Source organism: Larimichthys crocea, chromosome X (assembly GCF_000972845.2).
Source record: "Larimichthys crocea isolate SSNF chromosome X, L_crocea_2.0, whole genome shotgun sequence".
Classification (NCBI taxonomy): domain Eukaryota; kingdom Metazoa; phylum Chordata; class Actinopteri; family Sciaenidae; genus Larimichthys; species Larimichthys crocea.
Genome location: NC_040020.1, coordinates 36,632,366 through 36,655,666, shown reverse-complemented (window position 1 = coordinate 36,655,666; position 23,301 = coordinate 36,632,366). Strand labels below are relative to the sequence as shown.

Sequence of the window (23,301 nt, the reverse complement as noted above, 5' to 3'; positions counted from 1 at the left end):
TGCATTTTAAGTCACCAGTTAACCTGCATGTCTTTTGGCCTGTGTACTCTGTACATATTATTCTCCCCCTGCTGACACTATAACATTCTGTTTGCTGCTGAAATGATCCACTGGTGGTAAAGAGTTGAGAAATGCTGCCCTCTGCAGGCTAAAATCAAGAACTTGCAGAATTTGGTGAATGGTTGCAGGTTGCAAATACAGATCAGTGTGGATCACACACTTCAGTGTGAGTGATTTGGTGTCAGTTGATGACATCATCATTTCAAGTCTTGATGCTCTGATTGTCATTTTTGACAGACGGACATCTCACTGTCTTACAACAGTGAAATACCAAAAGCAAATTCTGTGTCACGTTGGTACAATTAAAATGTCTGTCACATGTGTGCGTGTTATCCTCACTGTGGCGTGCAAAGGAGTGAGACTGACACCTGCTGCGTGTGTGTGTATGTGGGTCAGGGACAAAGAGAAAAGAGAGGAACAGCTATATAAAGGCGATCAGATCCAGGACGGTGTTCCATCTTCATTACCCAGTAATGACAGCAGGGCCCAGGGGCCACACAGAGTTGACTCACTTTCAGACAGACAGACAGACAGACAGACAGACAGACAGACAGACAGACAGCACTGAATCTTTCTCTTATCCTAATGTGTTTTTAAAGAAGCAGAATGACCTGTAATTATCAATTTCCATTCAACATCAACATTAATTATACTTATGTCTTCAGAATGCCATATAAAGTACATAGTTCAGTAAATATAGTACATTACATTGTAAATCAATAAATCGAGAGTGACTTAACACCTTTCTGTGCATGTGGATCCTTCCTGACGGGCAGACAGGTGATGACCCCTCATCCAAACTCATCCTTCACATGGGAGCATCTCAGGGCTGTGTTTTAAAACCCCTGCTCTATGCACACACGACTGTGTAGCCACTTTAGACTGCTCCAACACCATCGTCAAGTTTGCTGTTGACACAACAGTGGTGGGTCTGATCACTGCAAGCAAGGAAAAGATCTGTCTGAAGGAAGTAGAGAACCTGACCTGGTGTCAAGACAAGACGACAACTGACCTGGACTTGAGGAAACTACTCCTGCACCACTGAGAGAATCCTGACTGCTTACATCACTGTCTGATACAGAAATGGTATCAAACACAACATCAAGGTCCTACAAAGAGTGCTTCATTCAGCTGAACATAGGTGGTGCTCTACCTGCCTGAAAGACGTCTAATAACAGGTGCTGCAAAAAAAAAAGAAACAGCCTTTTCTCTCTGCTGTGATCAGGAAGAAGTTTCTGGATACACCAGACCAGAGACTTTTCTGATTATATGTGCAAAATAATAAACCGAGGAGCTGAATCATTTCAGATGCATTACACATGATTAACTGACATTTATGCAACATTTTCTGCTTTTACATGGCTAGTTAGGACCGAACAGTGGCCAGCACTACTTGGCAAATAAAGAAAGCTCCACGATAGAAAAATCTGAATAAAGGTACATCTTATTTGTTTACTGACTTGTGATCTCAGGGAAGGACAATACAAACCACTACTGCTCAACTACTCCACAAAACCTAAACAAGTCTGGCAGCCATGTGTGAGACAAATGCAACCAGCGCATCTGAGGAGCTTATGAGGAGTACTGCTTTAGAATGAAAAGTGAAGAATGCCTTTCAGCCATGACCATGGTGTGCTTCTGGCACTCATTGGGACATTTCAGCCTGCCCAGGAACTTCGCTATTCAAACTCATATCCTGATGAAAGGTTGTTTCATTTTGGTTCCTTGAGGGAAGTTTTCTCAACAGTGCACAGTCCATAACATGCACATGTTTCTGTCTTTCTCATGAAATTCTAAACAAATTAATCTGAATTATCCAGCTCAATAACCACACTCCAACACAATCTCTTTTATCATGCAGAGAGACTAGAAAACGAGAGAAACGCACAGGGAAATTCTGTCCTACATTCCAGTCAGGCAGGAGTGAGCAGCCCGCTGCCTGACATGAAGCCTCTCCAACTGAGCTGACAACTGACTTTCTCTGGCTTAAACTCCTGAACTGCCCTTCACCAAACGTTTCATCAGTTCCTGTTAGAATCAGTTTCACCGCTGGCCTCGGGGGGCCTCACTATGAGTTTGAAGTGGGTAACAGGGCTAATCCACAAGTTTAATGACTATTGTTGAGAGGCTGGACCCTGCTATGCATTAAGACACGCCTGTCAAGCAGGTTATGCCCAGAGCTGGATGAAGTGGAAGTGGAATAACACGAAGAGGAGGAGAGTGACACGAGTGAACACAAGATTAGCTATTATAACACGAGGCCTGAAACCAGGAGGCCGCTCAAATGGTTCACTAACTGAACTAAACAAACTCTGAACTCATCTAACAGTTGCTGGGTATTTTAATTCAGCTGGACAAACACTGAGAAGTATGTAACACTTTATAGCATCAACTGTTTGACTGATTTTGGTGAAACTGGATCATATTTTATGGAGAAAATGTTTTCTGGTTTCTTTAGCTCTCTGTGATTTACAGAGTTTCCTGATGGACAGTGAAGTAAACTGCTGCCAACTGTAGCTGCTGTTAGCTAATGTTAGCTCAGTTTGTTAGCCAGGCTGCCCGGACTGTGAGCTCTGAGCACTGTTGGAGTGTTAATGTTTGTATCACAGGCATTTTGGACAACCGGAAAGAGGAGGTTTTCAGGCCTATGGCGCAGAGGAATGCTGCAGGGTGTGGAGCTGGTGGCTGGTGTCATGCCAGAACGGGAGCTGGGTGAGTGGGCAATGTTACCAGGCTCAGCAGCCTCTATGGACATAATGACAGAGGCACGTGGCAGAGGATGATGGAAGAAGCTAAGCTGGGCATAGAAAAAATACCATTTTATGTTTCAAATGTGTCTTGAAATTGTAATGTTGAGTATGTCGAGTGTCTCATTAAGTATCCACAAAAAAACTGCAGCATTACTCCCACTCTTTAAATATTCACAAGAGCATAAAAGTGACACACTTCCCAAAAAACATCTCCTTCCATCTGCCTGATATGTAATCACCCCCTGCAGATGCCACATGACTTCATAAGGCTCTGAAGCTCAGAAGGGGTGGGTGTTTGTTTTGTTCAGGGGGGACAGCAGATCATTGTGCAACTCTTTCCCTGCTTGGCTCTAATCAGAGGTTAATTCAAACAAGAGCATGACTGAATAAACAAAGTGAAAGTACAGTGGAAGAGGCAGAACGCTCTCAACCGGACCTGAACGACAAGCCATGCTGCGGCAGGGCGAGGTGGTTTTGGGTCATTCATTCAACACACACACACACACACACACACACACACACACACACACACACACACACACACACACACACACACACACACACACACACACACAGAGTGATGGAATGGAGATCAGCTGAAAAGACTAACAACTAATATTTTAACATTTTCCCCACACTCTCCCCCTCTCCTTCTTCTTCATTATCTCTGTAGACATCATATCTCTGTTCTTACCACCAAATTTCCACTGTGTAATCAGAACCCTCACTGACCTTAAAAGACCACAGCATCTTGTTTTTCCAGCATTTATGAGCTGCTTCCTCCATCACTCCCTTGTCACTGTTTTCAAAGTGTCAGTTAGGTTCTGTTTACCGGAGAAAAACATTTAATTCATCAGACAGCTGTGATACACATTTTGTTTTAGTGGTCACATCTCACTGGATCATACTGAGCAACGGTTATTTGTCCTGCTGACCTGGGATTGTTCTTTAAACCTCTGCTTCAGGATGGCAAAAAATTCTGTTTTGTTGTGACTGCGAAGTCAACTTGAGCCTGAATCTCCCTCTCTGCCTGCATTTCTTTAAGCAATTACTCTTTTTTCCCCTTTTTCTTGCCTCTGGCTCTCCCTTTTCATTGTGGCCTTCGTCCCTCACGCTTATCAATATTGATTCACTGACGGAAGCCTTTGTGATAAGAGAGGATTTCTGCTCCGCATGACGTGTACGTGCAATGAAGCGATTATCAACCTCAGAGCTGGCCCGTGCCAGCCACAGCTGACTGCACTAGAAGCTATTCATGATGGCTAACAGTCAGCTTATTTGTTTTCTGCTGAGCATTATGGAGCCTGACTAAAGCATAACTAAATGTTCAAGAGTGTCATGCAGCATGGTGACTTGACGTAGGGACTGGATGGAAACATCATCTTGAACAGTGTAATTTGGCAGATTAGTTTTGGCTGAAGGCCCAGTGATTCTCTCATTATTCATAAACTACGTTTGTGCAAAGTTGCAAAGTTTCACATGCAGACTGCTACAGAGGAGTTGCTCCGTGCAGATACTGGCTGACTCCAGTCTGTTCATATTTGAATTTTGTGCAGCAGGATATTGCACCATGAACAATATGGAGAAAGATCAGTGTAGAATGTTACACGTCAATTTGCAACTGCATTTAAAATCACAGTTTCTCATTGGCTTTGGCTCAGTTCATTGAATGACAGTTCAAATCTCTGAGTAATTAGTTCGATGTTCACAACAGATTTCAACATCTCATTTACTCAATCATGTTTTAGCATGTGTGTGTGCAATAATGTCTATTATTTGCACGATAACCACTTGTACATGGCTTGTTGATCAGAAGTGATGAGCTGATTCTCATCAGTCGGCACTGCTTCTGAACATTCCTTCAACATGCGAGCTGTCACATGGTAAATGATCCATTTAATTACCAACTCTGTCACACATACATGGAATATTCCATAAATATCTATGACATTGAATGTTTGCGATGTTGATGAAGTTTGTCCAATCACAGCAATGATGTTAACAAATAAATCAGACAATGCACAGACACATTTAGTGATTCTGTGTTTCCCACAGGATTTTGTGTCTGGTGGGTGGACCTCACACCTTCCTGGGGGGTCCTGGGGCTTAGTTAAAAAAAGTTAAAGGCATCAATCTAATGCACTTTCATCATAAACACACTGGTTGTAATGGTAGGAATGTGTATGACACAGCAAAAAGTCCCACAGATTTCCTTTCATACATTTTAAAATATTAAACACTATGTACACTATGACAGTTTTTTGAACAGTTTCTCAGCTGCTTCCACCGTCATTTGTTTGAAATATGTTCAGTTCATTATGAAAGTGTGTTGGGACAAACTAGACTTTAAGTGAATAATGGGAATCACGCTTCATATTCCTGCAGTTGTGGTCTTGAAATAAAATCCAAATCCCTTTTTGTCCAAGAGTGACACAAAACCGAGTAAAAATGTAATCAATTCTGAGACCAAGACTGATCTCAAGTACTACAACACTGCCCTCAGAACCTTCTTTTAAATCACTCCTCAAAAACATGGCAGCTTGTGCATACGTGTGCAGTGTAGGACTAATGAAGTGCTGTAATGTTACAATGTTTCAATGTGCCCTGAAATTAGAGCTTCGTGGTCCAAGTGACAGCGTCAGTGAGATTTAATGGGTTACTGGCTGAGCACACTGTGATCCCACTCGAACACATATCAAGTGGACGTTTGAAGAGACGCAGCTTTAATACGAACCTCTGCCAACATTCCTGTTTTCAACCTATGCCGCTGCTTTTCAATGCAAGACAGTTCAGTGTAGTACAGTGCAGCCAAACTAACTCATTCAGAAGGTATTGCTGTCCTCCATTTTAACTGGTCACTCTTTAAGTTAAATTCAACAATAACTGCCATATTATATGCTCCAGTCCCAAAGCCTGGTGAGCTGTCATTTAGGTTTTAGCTTGGCAGCAACAGCAGAGCAGCCTGAACGTCGACAGAGGATCATCCACCTGACAGCACCTCTCAGACACAATGTAAACATCTGAATGACACTTTCTGAGCTCATTAAACGAGGAAACAGTGTGGAAATTATTTAGCTACTGACACTAATCAGTTCAATGACACCATCTCCCAATGCAACAACAAGTCCATCAATTCACACTTTGAAGAAAATACACTCAAGTGATCTGCTAATTTGATTTGCGTCTAAATCCAGTTGATTAATTCATGATGGAAAAATATGCCAGCTCTGTGCTGATGGTGTTTGGTTTCAGGCAGGAGGGCACACGGCCAACCAGGAGGCAGCAGCAAGCTCACCTTTCCTTCATAGAAACCACTGCATCACATTACTGAAACACAGAGCCTGCATCACTGCACACACACACACCTCTGCAGTCAGACAACTGACATGACACACACACACACACACCTCTGCAGATAGACAACTGACATGACACACACACACACACACACACACACACACACACTATAAGAGGGTTGCTAACACAGTGGTGTATGAAGGACATGAAGGTGTATTCAGTCGAAGTCACAATCAGTCTTTCGCTGCATCACACAAAGACACCCCCAATGCAGCAGAAGTGGTTGCCATAGAAATAAATGGACTGCTGAGTCATTCTGAGAGACTGCGACTTCAACAGCTTGTGTCATTCTGCCGTTCGTGCGTGTGTGTGTGTGTGTGTAGTGGGCTTGCATCTAAAGTAATATAAACACTGTGTTAAGTAATAGCAGAGAATGTGACACTGCTGATCATGTAGCCTGAAGGAGAAAGAGTAAGTTATGAGACTTTATTTGTGTGTGTATGTGTGTGTGTGTGTGTGTTGACGTAACACAAGTGACAACACAAGTGTGTCTCCCTATGAGTCCACAGAGAGGATGGAAGAGGAGCAGAGATGGTGACAGACATCAGCAAGCAGTCATATTGATGTCTTTTGATTCTCTGATATATAACACTGACATTTCTATAAGAGCAGCTGACAAACAGCAGACAGCGCTCAAACAGTTCTGATGCTCGTGAGCGACAGATAGCAGGAGGGGAGTGATGTTGAAAGTGTCAGGAGAAACTAAAATATGGTGAGTCACTGCGGAAACAGAGGGACGCAACAATACAGTAATGAGAGAGACGTGGAGAGCAACGACTAGATGTAGAAACAGAGCTGATTGGCTGATCGGCTGATTGGCTGATTGCCAGTCCAATCAGGACTGGTCCCGAGGTTATACGGTGTAGTGTGGATGGAGCTCTTATGTAACCAGCTTGCTGTCCCCTCTCTAACTCTGACACTGAGACTTTAATGGATCAATATCTGGGTACATGACGAGGGTTCATTTGGACTTTGAGCGGAGAAATAATCTAGTGGACAATGTGTTGACAAGAACCCAGAATATAACTTAGTGTAGTCGAATACAGAGGTGTGGTGGGTTAGTCAGTCTCAACGTCCTTGAGTGTGAGGCCACATACTAATCCATTACGGTAGTGACATGTTTTGGTTTTGATAACGGGATTCAAACTAGTCCAGTAATGGTACTGCTCTCTTAAGAGCACTGCAGCTGTGCTTGTGAGGGTGGAGAAGTAGTGTTTCCTATCACTGAAATACAGGACCAGAACACGTGATCCATCCATACATGGTCAGAAATGGTCACACAGTCTGAGATATACAGTGGTTTCACTTTGTGAACCAAAATTCCTGGAACAAGCGATAATGAGAACTCTGTCAACCCTAAGGCTAAACCCACATTGGCAGATTGTTTCAGAAACATTGGTTTAAGGTTGTTGTGGTTTATAGAATGAATCTTCCAAACGTGGAGCTCTTTAACGCATCATTCTGAGCTGCTCCTGAGGCCTCTGTGTTGCTGCTTTCTAAACGGCTGAATGATAATGTTCCACAGACTGAGCCTCCTCTGGGAACAGCAACAAACTTCATCACTAGCAGGTTATGTCATCCAGCCATGCTATTAATGCATTACTTGTTGGCTTTGCCGAGAACCTGAAGCAACCAACGCATGTCGGGTAAATTACTTACAATCACAGGATGAAACTTTATGTTTCTAAAACATTCTAATTCTTCTTCTACATTAAAATGCTTTTTCAGTGAAACATGACAGTTGATGCTTGTCTTAGCTCTTGACTCTCTAAGTTAGAAGGATTTGACAATAGATGTTTAAATTGTAGATATCCATTAAAGCACAAGAAAGCTGCAAACTCTCCACATACAGTCCAGTGAAACAATGCTCTGACTGTATGTACATTGTGAAGGGATTTAGTTACATGTGCAATCATCGCGACACAGCATCTGGAAACCATCAAGCCCACCGTCTTCAAAGACAAAGAGGAAAGACCACACGACTGCTTTATGTCTTCAGTTCGGTGACAGCACCGTGCCCCCCCCGGGCATCACCTCGTTATCCGTTTCATTAAAATCTCAATTTGTTGTTTTCTGATTATGGGCAAATGTGTGGGAGTTTGTCCTGGACTTCACGTGAACTTGCAGGATTCCTCAGCACATACTGAAACATGGTAAGTCTATGCAACAGTCAAAAGTCTGAATACTTGAAAAGACAACACGACTTCCAAATTTAGACACATTTACAGCACAATTCATAAAATAATATTAATTATACTATGATTGCCAGGAGATAAGGTGTGTACAACCATTTAAGACAACAAATGATCAACCATGACACAAGTTAGTGTTAAATGATTGACTAGTTTAGCACCAGGCTACATCTCAAACTGCTTTTTAGAGGACCTATGCCCCAGAATGCGCACACACACACACACACACACACACAAATAAAGTCTCATAACTTACTCTTCTTTCTCCTTCAGGCTACACTGCTGCTGAAAAAAAAAAAAAACATCCAGCAGAAAAACAAACCATGGAAGCTGCTCCAGCTCGTTCACACTCCTCGCTGCAGACTGACACTGCACTTGGCTCGCACACTCCACCCTCCTCACACACACACACACACACACGCCGCTTCGATGCACTGCACGTTTGTCTTATCCCATCAGTGCTGTGTGCAAGTATGTGTGTGTGTGTGAGCACGAGTGAGGGAAGACTACGCAGGCTGTGACGGTGGTCGAGGGAGGGAGGGAGGAGACGGGAGAGAAAGGGAGGGAAGGAGGGAGGGAGGGAAGAGAGAGAAAGAAAGGAGGGAGAGACATACACCTTCCCCTTTTTGGTTCTGAAACACGAGCATGCTGCTCAGTGCTGCAGTAACAAGAAACAGTGCGCCTGTGTGTGTGTGTGTGTGTGTGTGTGTGTGTCAGATTTGCCAATACAAACTGCTGTTTCTGGCACATGAATATGGCAAAAGGGAAATGACATTCCTCAGCTAACACACACACGCCTCCCTCAAGGTCTAGTGTGGGAGGGGATAGCCAGTCATGTCTGTCTACAGAGAGGTGGTGTTTGTGTGTGTGTGTGTGTGTCTGCCAGGTAACCTTACCCTGGTCAGCCCCCCCCCCCAAAAAAAAAGTAGGAGGGTTTAATATTGGTCGATCCAAAAGGGTTGGCTGTTGCTAAGCGGCACTGGGCCCCCTCCCTGTTATTGGCTGCAGGAGTCTGAAGGGGAAACTGAGAGGGAGGTTTTGGACTGAAGAAGAAGAAAAGGGGCAATGAGAGTAATGGAAAAGTAACCCCATGTAATCTGATGGAGAGGATGGGAGGAGGAGAAGGAGAGGGAGAAGTAGAGCAGGCACTGGTGAGCCAATGAGAGGAACAATCCAAGTCAGATTACAGAGTGGTCATGTGTGTCCTGCCAATACACTGAATGATATGCAAAGAACAGGATTAGCAAAGGCATTGATCCAAGCACTTCATGCGGGAGTCACCTGGAATGACTTTCAATGAACATTAAGAAGGCACATGTTTGAGTTATAACTTAGGGAAGATGAATGGATGGTATCTGCATGTGTGGTTCCCACCATGGAGTAAGGAGGAGGTGTGATGGTGTGGGGGTCACACTGTGGACAATTTTATCCAAAATTCAAAGCACACTAAACCAGCAGAGCCACCATAGCATTCTGCAGTGACATCCCATCCCAGCTTGTTTGAGCTTAGTGGGACCAACAACAGGACAATGATGCAAAACACACCTCGAAGGCTCTGTAAGGACTGACCAAGAAGGAGAGTGATGGAGTGCTGCGTCCGATGACCTGATGGCCAGTTGTTGAACTGGTTTGAGATGAGTTGGACTGCAGAGTGAAGGAGATGCAACATCAAGTGCTCAGCATATATATAGAAAAAATAAGAAGAAACAATAACGATAAGAAAGTGTGTACAAATGTGTGACTGTTACTGGTCGTGTATTATTACAACATTCTGCAGCTAATGTGTGTTTTTTTTATGGTCTAAAACTCAAAACAGGTTTTCACATTGACAGTGGAAACACAATCAGATGCATGCATAGACTCATACACACATACACACACAGGCTCAGATTCCTGTACTAATTCTGTCACTCTAATACTATAAGGAGCTGTCAGGAGAACGAGAACCCGCTCTGCAGAAAGGAGGTCTGGTCATAAATTAACCTTTTTGACTGTGAACCACTCGGTCCATGCAGGCTGCAGCCATGGTGCACAGCTGACAGGATGCATCGGTTAGACTACTCTCTACCGTCAACCCGCAGCTCTTCATGCCTTCTCCAGTAGCTTCCAGTGGTGAAATTATACTAAACTGTTATCTACTTTCATCCTACATGTGTAAAAATGTGGCACCATTACCCACAAATGAAAAGAAGGTTACAGTGTACATGAACTTCAACAGTGGTAACTAACAATATTGAGTGTTGAGTTAAGACAGTTATGTATTCCAAATCCAGAAAAGGAAAAGAATTTAATAGTGTGTGAAAAGATTGCTTTTTTGTGGCTCTGTAGTCTTTGTAGCTAAAAAGAAAAGTGATAGATGGTTGTTTGTAGCACTAGCCTCCATCACAGAGTAGTCAATGTGGGAGGAGGAGGCAAGTCAAAAGTTTTTGTTCCAACCCAGGGTGCAGGCTGAAAAGTGAGCAATAAAAGTCGGAATTATCTGGACAAGTTATGATTGAGTCACTGCTAATAAATGATCTACAATCAAATGTTGGTCAAACAAACGTCACGCAGTGACACATCTCACTGATAAATGATCGAGATTAAAGTTTTATTACATCCAATAGGAGCGATAGACAAAAATACTAAATAAAAGCCCAGACAGTAATATGAGCCAGGCAGTAAAACTAAAGTTATTTTCTTTATGGAAAAGGAGAATGGTATTATGAAATCCAAGCATTACACTGCATATGTATAAGAAATGACTAATGTGGAACCAGATCACAAACTTATGTGGCTCTGCTGTAAGCCAAACTGTGATTCAATACACGGATTGCATAATTCAAGTGGGCAGTTGTGTCACTAAGACCCTGCAGCACAAACTGACCCAGTGAGGCTAATAAGATGACTTCATGTTATTCACCCAAAGAGAGAGAGAGAGAGAGAGAGAGAGAGAGACTCAGACTGAAGACTGAAGACTAACACTGTCTATACAAATGACATTTCCCCTGTTGCTATGAACATGTCTGTAATGGATTTATGGACATTTGGCATAGTAATGGAGGGGGGCTGTGGCTCGGAGGTAGCCCAAATTCACAAAACGCATTTTGGAGGGATCCCTCTCCCAGGACGGACAGACTGCAATAGATGTCACGTGTACAGAACAAATCAACACAAATATATTGTACAATTACAATGAATGTTAAAATGACAATGAATTACAATGAATGATAAAATGACAATGAATTACAATGACTGATAAAATGACAATGGATTACAATGAATGATAAAATGATTACAATAGCAGTGGAACCTGTGACAGAGAGAGAGAGAGACACAGATGCACAGCAGCAGCAAATCATTAACTAACTATAAACTGTAATGGGGATATGGTAACAATAATGACAGTAATAATATGTGTAGTGGACGTCATGCAGGATCACAGCAGCAGCCACGATCCACGAGAACCTGCTGGACGACAGAGCACAGAAACTCCAGGGAAGAAGTTTAGTAGTTAGCCAGCCCTAACTATAAGCTCTATCAAAAAGGAAAGTCTTAAGGTGTTGACCATGTCTGCCTCCTGAACCCAGCGTCCTGAGAGCGCAGTGTTCTAGAGGGGTAGTAAGGTACTATGAGCTCTTTTAGATATGATGGTGCCTGACCATGAAGAGATTTGTAAGTAAGGAGAAGAATTTTAAATTCTATTCTAGATTTAATATGGAGCCAATGCAAGGAAGCCAAAATGGGAGAGATGTGATCTCTGATCTTGGTTCCTGTCAGAACACGTGCAGCAGCATTCTGAATTAACTGCAAAGTTCTAAGAGACTTATTGGAGCAGCCTGATAACAAAGAGTTACAATAGTCCAGCCTAGAAGTAACAAATGCGTGGGCTAGTTTTTCTGCATCCGCCTGAGAGACAATGCGTCTGATTTTAGCGATGTTACTGAAGTGGGAGAATGCAGTCCTCGACATTTGTTTTATGTGGACGTTAAAGGACAAATCCTGATCAAAAACAACTCCAAGATTCTTTACAGTGGAGCTGGAGGCCAGGGTGATCCCATCTAAAGTAACTAAGTCTCTAGAAAGAGAGTTTCTGAGGTGTTTGGGTCCAATTACAAGAACTTCAGTTTTGTCTGAATTTAACATCAAAAAATTGTAGGTCATCCAACTTTTTATATCCTTAAGGCATGCTTGGAGTTTAGTTAACTGATTGGTTGCATCAGGCTTGATCGATAAATATAATTGGGTGTCGTCAGCATAACAATGAAAATTGATAGAGTGATTCCTAATAATGTTCCCTAAAGGAAGCATATATAAACTGAATAGAAGTGGTCCAAGTACAGAACCTTGTGGGACTCCATGACAAACTTTGGTATGCATGGAGGATTCATCATTGACGTGAACAAACTTAGATCGATCTAAAAAGTACGATTTAAACCAGCTTAGGGCGGTTCCTTTGATACCAATTTGATGTTCCAGTCTCTGTAAAAGAATTTGATGGTCAATGGTGTCAAATGCAGCACTAAGATCTAACAGGACAAGTACAGAGATGAGTCCTTTGTCTGATGCCATTAGGAGGTCATTTGTAACTTTGACTAATGCGGTCTCTGTGCTATGATGCACTCTAAATCCTGACTGAAAATCCTCAAATAGACTATTGTTATGGAGAAAGTCACACAGCTGATTAGCTACAGCTTTCTCAAGTATCTTAGACAGAAAGGGAAGGTTTGATATCGGTCTGTAGTTGGCTAAGACCTCTGGGTCTAGAGTGGGCTTTTTAAGAAGAGGTTTAATTACAGCTACTTTAAAGGACTGTGGTACAAATACAGTGTATGACTGTGTGTGAATGGGTGAATAAGATACATACTGTAAAAGTGCTTTGAGTGGTTGGAAGACTATAGACGCTATATAAGTACATTTACCATTTAATGTAGAAATATGGCCAACAGCTCACCCTAAATCACTTCTGAAAATGGTTTTGTGGTAGGTACAACATAAATATTTGGATGTTGCCTGTCACTCTAATTGTGCTAAAATAATCAAGAATCAAAAACCGCATAGTTCAGTCCAGTGGTGAAAGAAGTACTCGGATCCTAATAAGTATTCAAAATGATATTCAGGTAAAAGTACTTAAGTATTACCAGCAAAATGTACAAGTTCTACCCAAGCAAAACGGCCTCTGTCTTCAAGCCTTCAAGGTCTCGAACGATGTATTCAATTTAGAGGCATCTAGTGGTGTACTTGCTGTTTGCAATCCCCCCACCTCAACCTCTCCTTCCTAGCATGAAGGAGAAACTGCAGTACTCAACAAACAATGTGAAAGCCTCCCATCTATAGCCAGTGTTGGGTTTGTCTGTTCTGGGCTACATCCATGGCTGTCATGACTCACACCTCGTGCCAGGTACAGTTCATATACACCAGGACCTGCAGCCTGTGTGGATATAAATGTCTCATTCTAAGGTGACATCATGATTCTTATTTTCAGGTGACTATACAATAATCAAACTATAGTTGTGCTAGTTATGCTATGTTAGTTATTAGGTAATATATTCATTTTTTTCATATACCAAAAGTAAAATAAATCTCACACACTGGACCTTTAAGTCGCACAACTTGTAGCAGATGGAGGACCATGCCACTCATCGGCTAAACAACCAACACACACACACACACACACACACACACTTTCCTCAGTCTGTGGCTGCAGTCTATTTTTGGTTGTTTTGCTTTCGTGCAGCTCTCCTCTCCAGGCCTCAGCGTGAAGGTATCTCAGGTCTGTGCTACCAGGACGAGCACATTCAACCACTGCAACACAAGCTGTTATATACGAGTTATATCTGGAACTACTGTACCAGTCAATACTGATGTTCATGGCTTACATTTTAATTCCTGTAATAAATCCTTCTCGTGAAGGTTTCAAAATTCAGCTCAGTTTCAAAGAGGTGTTGACGGAGGCTGTAGTTCAGTGCTGTAGAACTGTATATTGCCGTTTTCTCTCTAGTACTCTGTATAAAATGGCCAAAATGATCTTTAGGTGCTGAGGAGACTGAGGTGCTTTTGCATGTGTTCAAAAGATTTTATGACATTGTGGTGGCATCTGCAGTCTGCTGGGGAGGGGGACGCACAGAGAGGGACAGAGAAAAGACTCAGCATGTTGCCTTAAACAGCTTCATCAGCAACAGACCGCTACACCCACAGTGCAAGAAGACGCCAGCATGACAACGTGTAGCGCTGTTTCACTGTTATATATCACTTCATTTTCACATAAATCATAAATCATATCATAAATCATATATATTTTTTACGGAAGCGCATTTTTTCTTTCTTTTAAAGATAATTTGTTTGGCTCAAACTTTATTTGGATAGAGACAGCTTGAAGAGTGACAGGAACGTGGAGAGAGAGAGATGGGGAATGACATGCGGGAAAGAGCCACAGGTTGGATTCAAACCCTGGCTTCTGCAGCAAGGACTGAGCCTTTGTACATGGGGCAGCTGCTCTACCAGCAGAGACAAACGCTGCCCCACAGAAGCATATTTCTGCCATACCAGAAAATAAATATTCTAATAATAATAGTTATAACGTCGTAACGTGATAAGTGATAAGTTTCACTGATTTATTTTTATTCCTGGTATGGCAGCAATACGCTTCCATAATAATGCATTTCTTATACAACAACATTACTATAAAACTCTCTAAAATAGTTTCATCAACAGGAATGTTTCATTAGACAGCATTAGTTTGTACAGAAGAGGAGGGTGGAACACAAACATACATGGTGTGAGAGGAGGCGTGAAACACTGAAGCTGTTCTTTTCAGTTAGAGAAGATCCATGATGGCGCTTTCATTTACTGTTATGTGTATCTGTGTGTTAGCATGAACCAGAGGCAGTGATCCAGCACAGATAATGCTGGTGATGATGCTGTGGTGTGTCTGAGAGCAGCCAGTGGAGACGGTGCTCCTAAAGACACTATCATGACAGCTACACACACACACACTTTTCCCTTCACACTTCCTGTGTCAGACTGGCAGGAATTGATAAGAATATCTATTTTAGTCTGAGTTTCCAGAAAGACCAGCGGCTGAGAGGATGGATGGATTATGTCGTCTTCTGCTGTCACTGTCAGCTTCAGAAGAGTTTCACCACTTTTCACACACACACACACACACACACACACACACACACACACACACACACACACACACACACACACACTAAACTATTTTTGTGTGCCTGTGTGTTGCATGTTTGCACAAACATGAATATTCCCCTGAGCCTTTGCATGCTTAGAAACTCAGCACATGCTAACCTCTTAGCTTCACTTGTGTAGGCTTTTTTGTGAAGATCAAATGTTTATCAGATTATTGTGTTGATCACTTCATTCCCATCTGCACTGCTGACTCCTAATGTAAAGTCCCATGGTTGGTTTTGGGTCGAGACACTTCAGTTGGAAGCAGGACAGTTATAAAAAATGTTTGTTTCGTGTAGTTGCAATGCATGCATGTAGTTAAGCCTGCACACATACTGTCGTCTGCTCACATGCACAGCAGAGTTGAAGGTTTTCAGTGTTTCTTCACTAAGCTGTAGCATGTGCTGTATAATAAGTGCTAGGATTAAAGTCACTCAGACAATGAGCTGTACGTCCATGTACGCTGCGAACAACAGCAATAACAGCTGATCGCTAATTTGGCTGCTGTGAATGGTGCAAGTCTGTCGAACCGTGAGCAAATACAGGCTGAAAACAGGATTCAAAAGAAAACACAATACCTACTTACAGCTGATATCCAATAGCACATTGGATGAGCTTCTTTTCTGTTGTTGTTTTTTTTCTTTAAATAAGACCACCATATGTCGGTGTTAGTGTGTTTCCGTTGATCCGTTTTAAATGGACATTACTCTGGACCAGGAGGATCAGCTAGTCTGCTGAAAAACTGTAGGTGATTACAGCTGTAATTATTGCTGCAGAGCAAAAGAAAAATTACTTGCATACACACTCCCTAGATAGTATTAAAAACACTGACCAGTACACATAATATTCAAACCACCCCAACCCACCCAGAGAAATCATTCTAAGGATGGATGGATTTGAAATTTGTCTCCTGATCAAATGTCTGAACAGAAACCTGAAATGTTTTTTATTGAAGGTTTGATGCGGTTTGTTTTGTGGCACTGCCTGTTTGGAAGGTGAGATATGTGCGGCTTCAATTAACATAGAGTTAGAATAATTGGACAATAATAAAAAGGCTGAAAAATGTGGATGGGAAAACAGCCTATTAAAAAAATAAAAGGACAGTCAGCTACAGACCTTTCTCACAGCAGCCATTTGGACATTAAATGACAGGTTGGCTCACTGGAAAGGCTGCGATACACTAAATGGAACAGCCAGCATAGGTGTCACAGTTATGAGCCATAGCTGCTGTATGTTTACTGTACCTGGTACCAGAGGTGTTAACAGCAGCCCTGAGAGCTTAGCAGCCTCACTCTTGTTATCCATCATTATTTTATAATATAAAAATGAAATTAATATTCTAAAACCTCATAATATTATCATTGTAAAACGGCATCATTTATTTTCAGTATTGGTCACCAGGAGGAGACCATCACCATCATCTCCATGTCCGTTTGACTTTCCTCACAAACTGACTGTCTCTGCTGCTTGGTGCTATAAGCTGTTAGCACAGAGGGAGTAAAGGGAGTTTTTGAATGGAAAATATTGTCACGGTTTTATGTGAGCAGTGAGACTGAATTAGTGGTAAAAGGTGACTAAGTACTTCTACTCAGATATACTCAAGTAAAGTACCTTTACGTATAATAAATGTATAATATTTTTTAGAGAGAAATATTGTGCTTTTTAACTTCACTACATTTTATCTAGGCTAACTACTCAACTTACTTTGATTTAATTAATTAAACCTGATGTTTTGTTATAGCAAGGGCCCCACAAATAACAACTTACATGTGTAACTTAATGGTCCAGTGTATCATATTTAGTTGACTCTAATTTCAGAATAAGGCATAAATAGAGTATAATATTCATAAATATGAAGTTTTTGTTACCTTAGAATGACACCATAGATCCTTTTTAGTTGAGTCTGTCATGTTCCTACAGTAGCCCAGAACAGACAAACTAAACATTGTCTGATGGGACTTTCTCACAGGTTTTCCACATTTCGCAGCACCACCCTCACTGTAGGAAGGAGAAGGTGAGGCGATGGAGTTGCAATCAGCAGCTAGAGTGCTAGATGCTCTAAATGCTACATTACAAAAGCAGTTATGAGTTTAAATCTGTGTCTACACGGCTCTAAAGGAAACCATTTTCTCTGTGTACCTTCACATTCTTCCCACCGATGTTCAGACTCGCCTATTTGACTGTAACACATGGAGAGCTCGGACTCTCTGTGCTGTGTTTACATACAGGATTCATTCCAGAAATTCAAGCTCTCGTCTGTTTTGAATCACACAGAATTAAACTGTCCTTTTGTTTCGGACTCCTGGCTGCTGCAGTGGGAACATCATAAAGAAATCATTTAAATGTGTAATACATTCAAATGATTGAAATGCATCACCCAAACACTTTGAGTAAAACTGATAGCAATGATTTCACAAACATTAAATTAAACCCTAACCATACTCTAAGCCCACACAGCGCTAAAGCTGGTTAAATCTGAACCCCAACACCACATCGAGTGACATCTACCCACGACTCCAAAGCACCCACTCCCAGCCCTGTCCCACCTACCTACACACACTTGGTGAGCGCACATCAAAGGACATTAGAATCTGTCATGGGTCCAACACACCAACTATCATCACTCTTCAAAGTCCAGTACCCTGACCAGAATCTGTTTTTATACTATGAACTTAACCCTGCTTATGGTAGCTTTGTCACAGTTTGCGGCTTGCAAACGGTTTACACATCCAGCAGAAACAGGGCAACATTTGGAGTCATGTTGCAGGAGGCCAGGCGGGTCCAAGTCCCAACTCTCTCCTTTCAGATCAGTTTCTGTGTTCGACAACACTTTAAGGGTAGACTGTGTTTGGCTCTTTAGCTGCTAAATGCTCCACTATGTTCACCAGCCAGTCGCTACCTCTGTATGCCACGCATGACAGACGGAGTTTAGCAAGGCTTGTTTTATGAAGACAGCAGCCTGCCAATAAGAGGCCATAAAACCAAAACAATGAGCTGAAAGCCACTAAAAAAGGCAACTGTGTACAGTCAAAGTTTAATAGTTAGACACAGGGCTAGCTTTAAATGATTACAGGACAGGCTTTTCCTGTGAGACACTGCAGATTGGACCGCTGTCAACCATCCTGATCCAGCTTGAGTGACAGTAAACAGTCATTGCTGTGGTTGCTGTGGCTGAGGAGGTTAGGGCTGGGTTTGAAAGGAAAATGGCATCAAAGAGCAGCAAGTGTTGTTCTGTTAGTCTGTTCTTGTGGATAATAGCTCCATCAATCAAAACAAGTTACAATGTTAATCCCAACGACAAGTCTGGGCACAGGGCTGCTTTTCACTGCTGCATGCATGTTCACACACAAAAATGCCAAACATGACATGCTCACATGCACACCTTCATCTGAATGCACCATCACAGTCTTGAACAAGGAGTGGCTGTAATAGACTTGCAGAGACTTGGCACCTGATGCTGTTTGGCTCTGAAGAACAGGCTGGAACAATATGCACATACGAGAAAGGTCAATTATTAAATATATTAACACTCAAAGCCAGGATTTTAATAAACATTAACAGAGCAGGAGGAAGATAGACTGATGCACACGCTGCAGACACCTGTGTAAGCAGCTTACCTCTGTCATGTTGGCTTATATATTGCTACACAACAGTAGCTAAGAAAAGTAGCTTTTGGTCACAACTCAGGTTTGCTCGTCTTTGTCCTCATTAAGAACATCTCCAAGTTTGATCTCCAAACCCCAGATGAAAATTTCAGTCATTTTTTAAAGTCCATCAGCACTAAACTACACACAGTGTGATCTGCAGCAGCTTCTACAGGTGCACAATGAACAGCGTTGGCAGTGTTTGCAGTCTGTAATGGACAGAAATAGACCACCTGCAGACTGACCATGCTAAATGTTGGAAAGAAGCACTTACACTGTGTCCTAGTTCAACAAGAGACATTTCTTTAGGAGTGACTCTGGAAGACAGAAATCAGAACTGAAATAGTGGGCTGACTTAGAGAGCCCGTGGCATCATTATTTTGTTGGTGAGCACATTCATTAGAGCTGGCTGTGATAAAGCAGTGGAGGTGGATCCTCATCTCAGACACACACAAGCTGTACCATGCCAAGGAGAAGCACTGAGCCTTCGTTTAATCCCGGGCAGCCGTGCAGGAGGAGGAGGATGATGCAGAGGACAACCTATTATGTAACACACAGGAGTGCTGCTGCAGCACAAATGTTCATTACACACCGGCACACTTCACTGCGCGGACTCACAATGGACACACACTGACACAAGCACTCCCACGGACAGTCGCTCATGAATAGTCTTTGCACTTATTCTTATCTTCATCTTTATGTGTGCAGCACTCTGCAGCTGCAGCGCCGCGCAGGGAAACATGGAGCAACACGAATCCACATGAAACTTTAACTTGTGATCATGTTTCTATCATACATGTGCCGAATTCAACACGAGTCTGTCTGCTGCGAGAACAAGGGCTAAGCTTCCCGGTAAACGAGCACACGTTCTGGACTAAACGTCATGCTTCAGGCTCATTACGGTATCAAACAGCATACACCTGTGAGGAACAACAGGAGGGCTACAGTGTCTCTTACCGTCATGTCATGTGGGACGAACAACCTGCGTGTCTGCAGCTTTCACCTGGTGGAGACACCCCCGACCGCCTCCATCACGTCCGAACGCACAATCATCCCGGAATATCAGAGCGGAGAGCAACGGTCCAACAACGGGCTGATCCCCGGTACAGGTGATCAGTGACTGCTGCAGACCTCGAGTCTGACCAGCTGAGTCACGACGGAGCCTACACACACACACACACACACACACACACACACACACACACACCTGTGGATAAAATCAAATAATGATCATATCTCCAGCTTACTCGTGTGTTCAGGGACTAGATTGGGAGGTGGAGGGATAACATTTCCCTCCATTTAATTATGATTTTTTATTTTTCAAATTCTGATACTATTTTAATAAAGCAGTGAGTCATCCAGCTCCATGCTTGATGCTGTTTTTTTCTAGTTGAAATCCTCTACAAATACACAGGCTTTCCCTGTCTCACGGTTTATATTAGTATACAATCATAATATGTATTTTTAATCATTCATCATTTTTCATTTATTTAGTATTTGAATGGATGTCAGACTTCCACATCTTCCCGCATATCGCCTCGCCTCAACTGCGCGGACAGTGTTTTCAGTCCTGACACTGCCACCCAGTGGCCAAATGAAGACTGACGCGTGGAAACAGTGAGATGAGAACAGAGGACAGAAAGGACGTGTATGAATAATTCAAGTCCAAGTGTGTACGATTTAAGGAGGGATCCAGAGGGCTTTGTGTAGAGAATATGGCATAAATGGAATATGATACATGTTCATATGTGTTCATCATGAGTGTATAATCACCGGGAAATAAGAATCTGTATGTTTTAGTTAAGGAGACGTCTTTATCTGCAGATCCACAGGAGGTCCTCTTCCATGGACTCATGTTTCTACACAGGGCCTTTCACATGTTTCACACATTTCACAGCCATCGGAGTTTCTCCTTCATTCAGGAAGGAATGAGAAAACACATTTATTTATTAAAGCATTTTTACACTGACTTATTCAAAGATTTCATTTACTAATTTCTCTCTGCTTTTATTTATCTATTAATTTATTGTCTTTCATAGTATTAAAAATAGTGGTGTAAACAATGTAACAGTGATATTATGGAACAGTGTGGCAGTCTCAGTCTCACTACTTAATAATGTAACAAAGCTACAGTGTAACAGAGTGTGGGTGTTTGGTTCGGTGGAACTTTGTCACATTACAGTTCAGGAAGTAAACTATTTTCAAATTAAAATACGGAATTGTAAACAGTGAGAAACAGGAACTATAAGATGAGTGAATAACACCTTCTACTGTTTATTTAGTCTTGCTGTAGAACATGTTGGTTAAGTGTTTCCGCTGGTGTTTGTTGGCTGCATCTGATACCTGCATTGGATGCAGCCCTTTGATAGCCACCTGTTGGACAGAAGCTGCACTTGAAGTTCATGTTATACACTTGCAACAGTAGCTCCACCACTCAGAGTGAAGTGCTTTCAGGAGCAGTAAAGGTGGAGTGAAACAAAGCACAAGAGATTTATTGTCATTGTCAAGTAAAAACACACGGTTTATACAGCAATGAAATTCTTATTTTACAAAATACACAACACAATAATAGAAAAAAAGAGTAAAATAATATATATACATATATTAAATATAGTTTAAAGTACAGAGCAGTTGCAGGTGCTCTGTATCTCACAGTAACAGTTCAAATGACATTACATAAATGTTAAGGTAGGGAGTTTTATTCATTGTATCTGGATGTATAGATATATTGACAAATACTGGCAAGATGTAGAACATCGACTACATTTAATTTTTGACATTAAACCTAAAAAAGACCCCGTGTGTCTACTGTTTGGACTGGCAGACACACAACTGAAAAGTGCACATTCCAAAAGACTCTTCTCTATTCTCATTTTGTGTACAAGGAAGAACATATTGCTGAAGTGGATAGACTGTAAGCCCCCCACAATAGCTGGGTGACATAAGGATATTTTGGATATGTTGCCCATGGAATACTTCACATACAGGTCCAGATATATGCCTGAGGTTTTCTATGGATTCTGGTCCCCATTCCTGACTTATATTGGTACAAGACTAGCTGCCAGCATGTTGAAGAGCCTGGCGGACCATAGTGAGAAAACACAGTATGGCTCAACACATACCTGAGTTACTCAGCACCTGATGTTAATGATGCTGCTGTGGTGGATTGTAAAAACTGGATGCCGTCTTTGGGGGGATTTCCCCCATTCTCATTCTTATATACAATATATGATTCTCTTGTTTATGAATGATATGGCCCCATCCCCTGTTGTTCTTGTTGTTCTGGTTGTTTTTTGTCTAAGACAGCACTGTTTGTCTGTTTTTGTGACTGTCTATGTTGGTTTGTGTATATGTAAAAAGAAAATACAAATATTTTTCAAAGAAAAAAGTGTGTGTGAAACAAAGTACAGCAGGAACAATCCAATCACATTTTTCACAGTAACTTTGTATGAACTTCCTGTTTTTTCAGCCATGTGTTGAGATATGTCATGACAAAAACTTTCATAATCACCCTGACTGTTTGTACATGGTGTGAGTGTGTGTCACTCTGCAACGTGACTTCCACTCGCTCTGCCTTATTGCTGTGCAACACACACACACACACACACACACACACACACACACACACAGCATGAAACTTAATGTCTGGTATTTTATTGTTTATTTCAGAAGCAAACGTTTGTGTCTTTTCTGCTTTGGTAAAACTGTCACAGTTCATAACCATAAAAACATGAATAGACACACACACACACACACACACACACACGCACACACACACACACACACATGACAAGATAGTGCAGCTAAATCCTGAGGCCGTCCAAGCAGACACCTTAACAGTGTTAGTAAACTTGATTTAGAGGCGCATAAAAAAAAGAGCCTCACTGCCAATAAAGTCATTACACATTTATAGAACACACTCCACTTGAGGACATGAACGAAAACAATGATACACATCACTGCAAAAAGTTAGTTTATCAAAAAGTGCATTTTAAATTATGACGTGACCTACAGTAGACAATGAAATGACAAAACTCTTCATTCATGGACCACTGGGAGGATAGAGACTAGTCAATACTGCAGAAATTGCGCACGCGCAGTTGCGGGTGATCATTGGAGCGCACGAGCGCG

The 23,301-nt window shown here is 41.9% G+C and overlaps 1 protein-coding gene across 7 annotated transcripts in view; it reads right to left on the bottom strand.

The window, feature by feature from the left end:
* The window catches only part of LOC104933679 (microtubule-associated tumor suppressor 1 homolog), a 73,047-nt gene extending 52,805 nt beyond the window's left edge, over positions 1-20,242 (bottom strand). Inside the window, exon 1 of one of the 7 annotated variants that reach the window (XM_027282749.1) lies at positions 20,128-20,242. The gene's annotated coding sequence lies outside the window, so the exon portion shown is untranslated. Of the gene's footprint in view, positions 1-802; positions 935-8,615; positions 8,857-20,127 lie in introns of those variants that run through there. The other 6 variants (XM_027282754.1, XM_027282753.1, XM_027282752.1 and 3 more) reach the window with 6 other exon arrangements.
* Between the last annotated feature and the right edge of the window lie 3,059 nt (positions 20,243-23,301).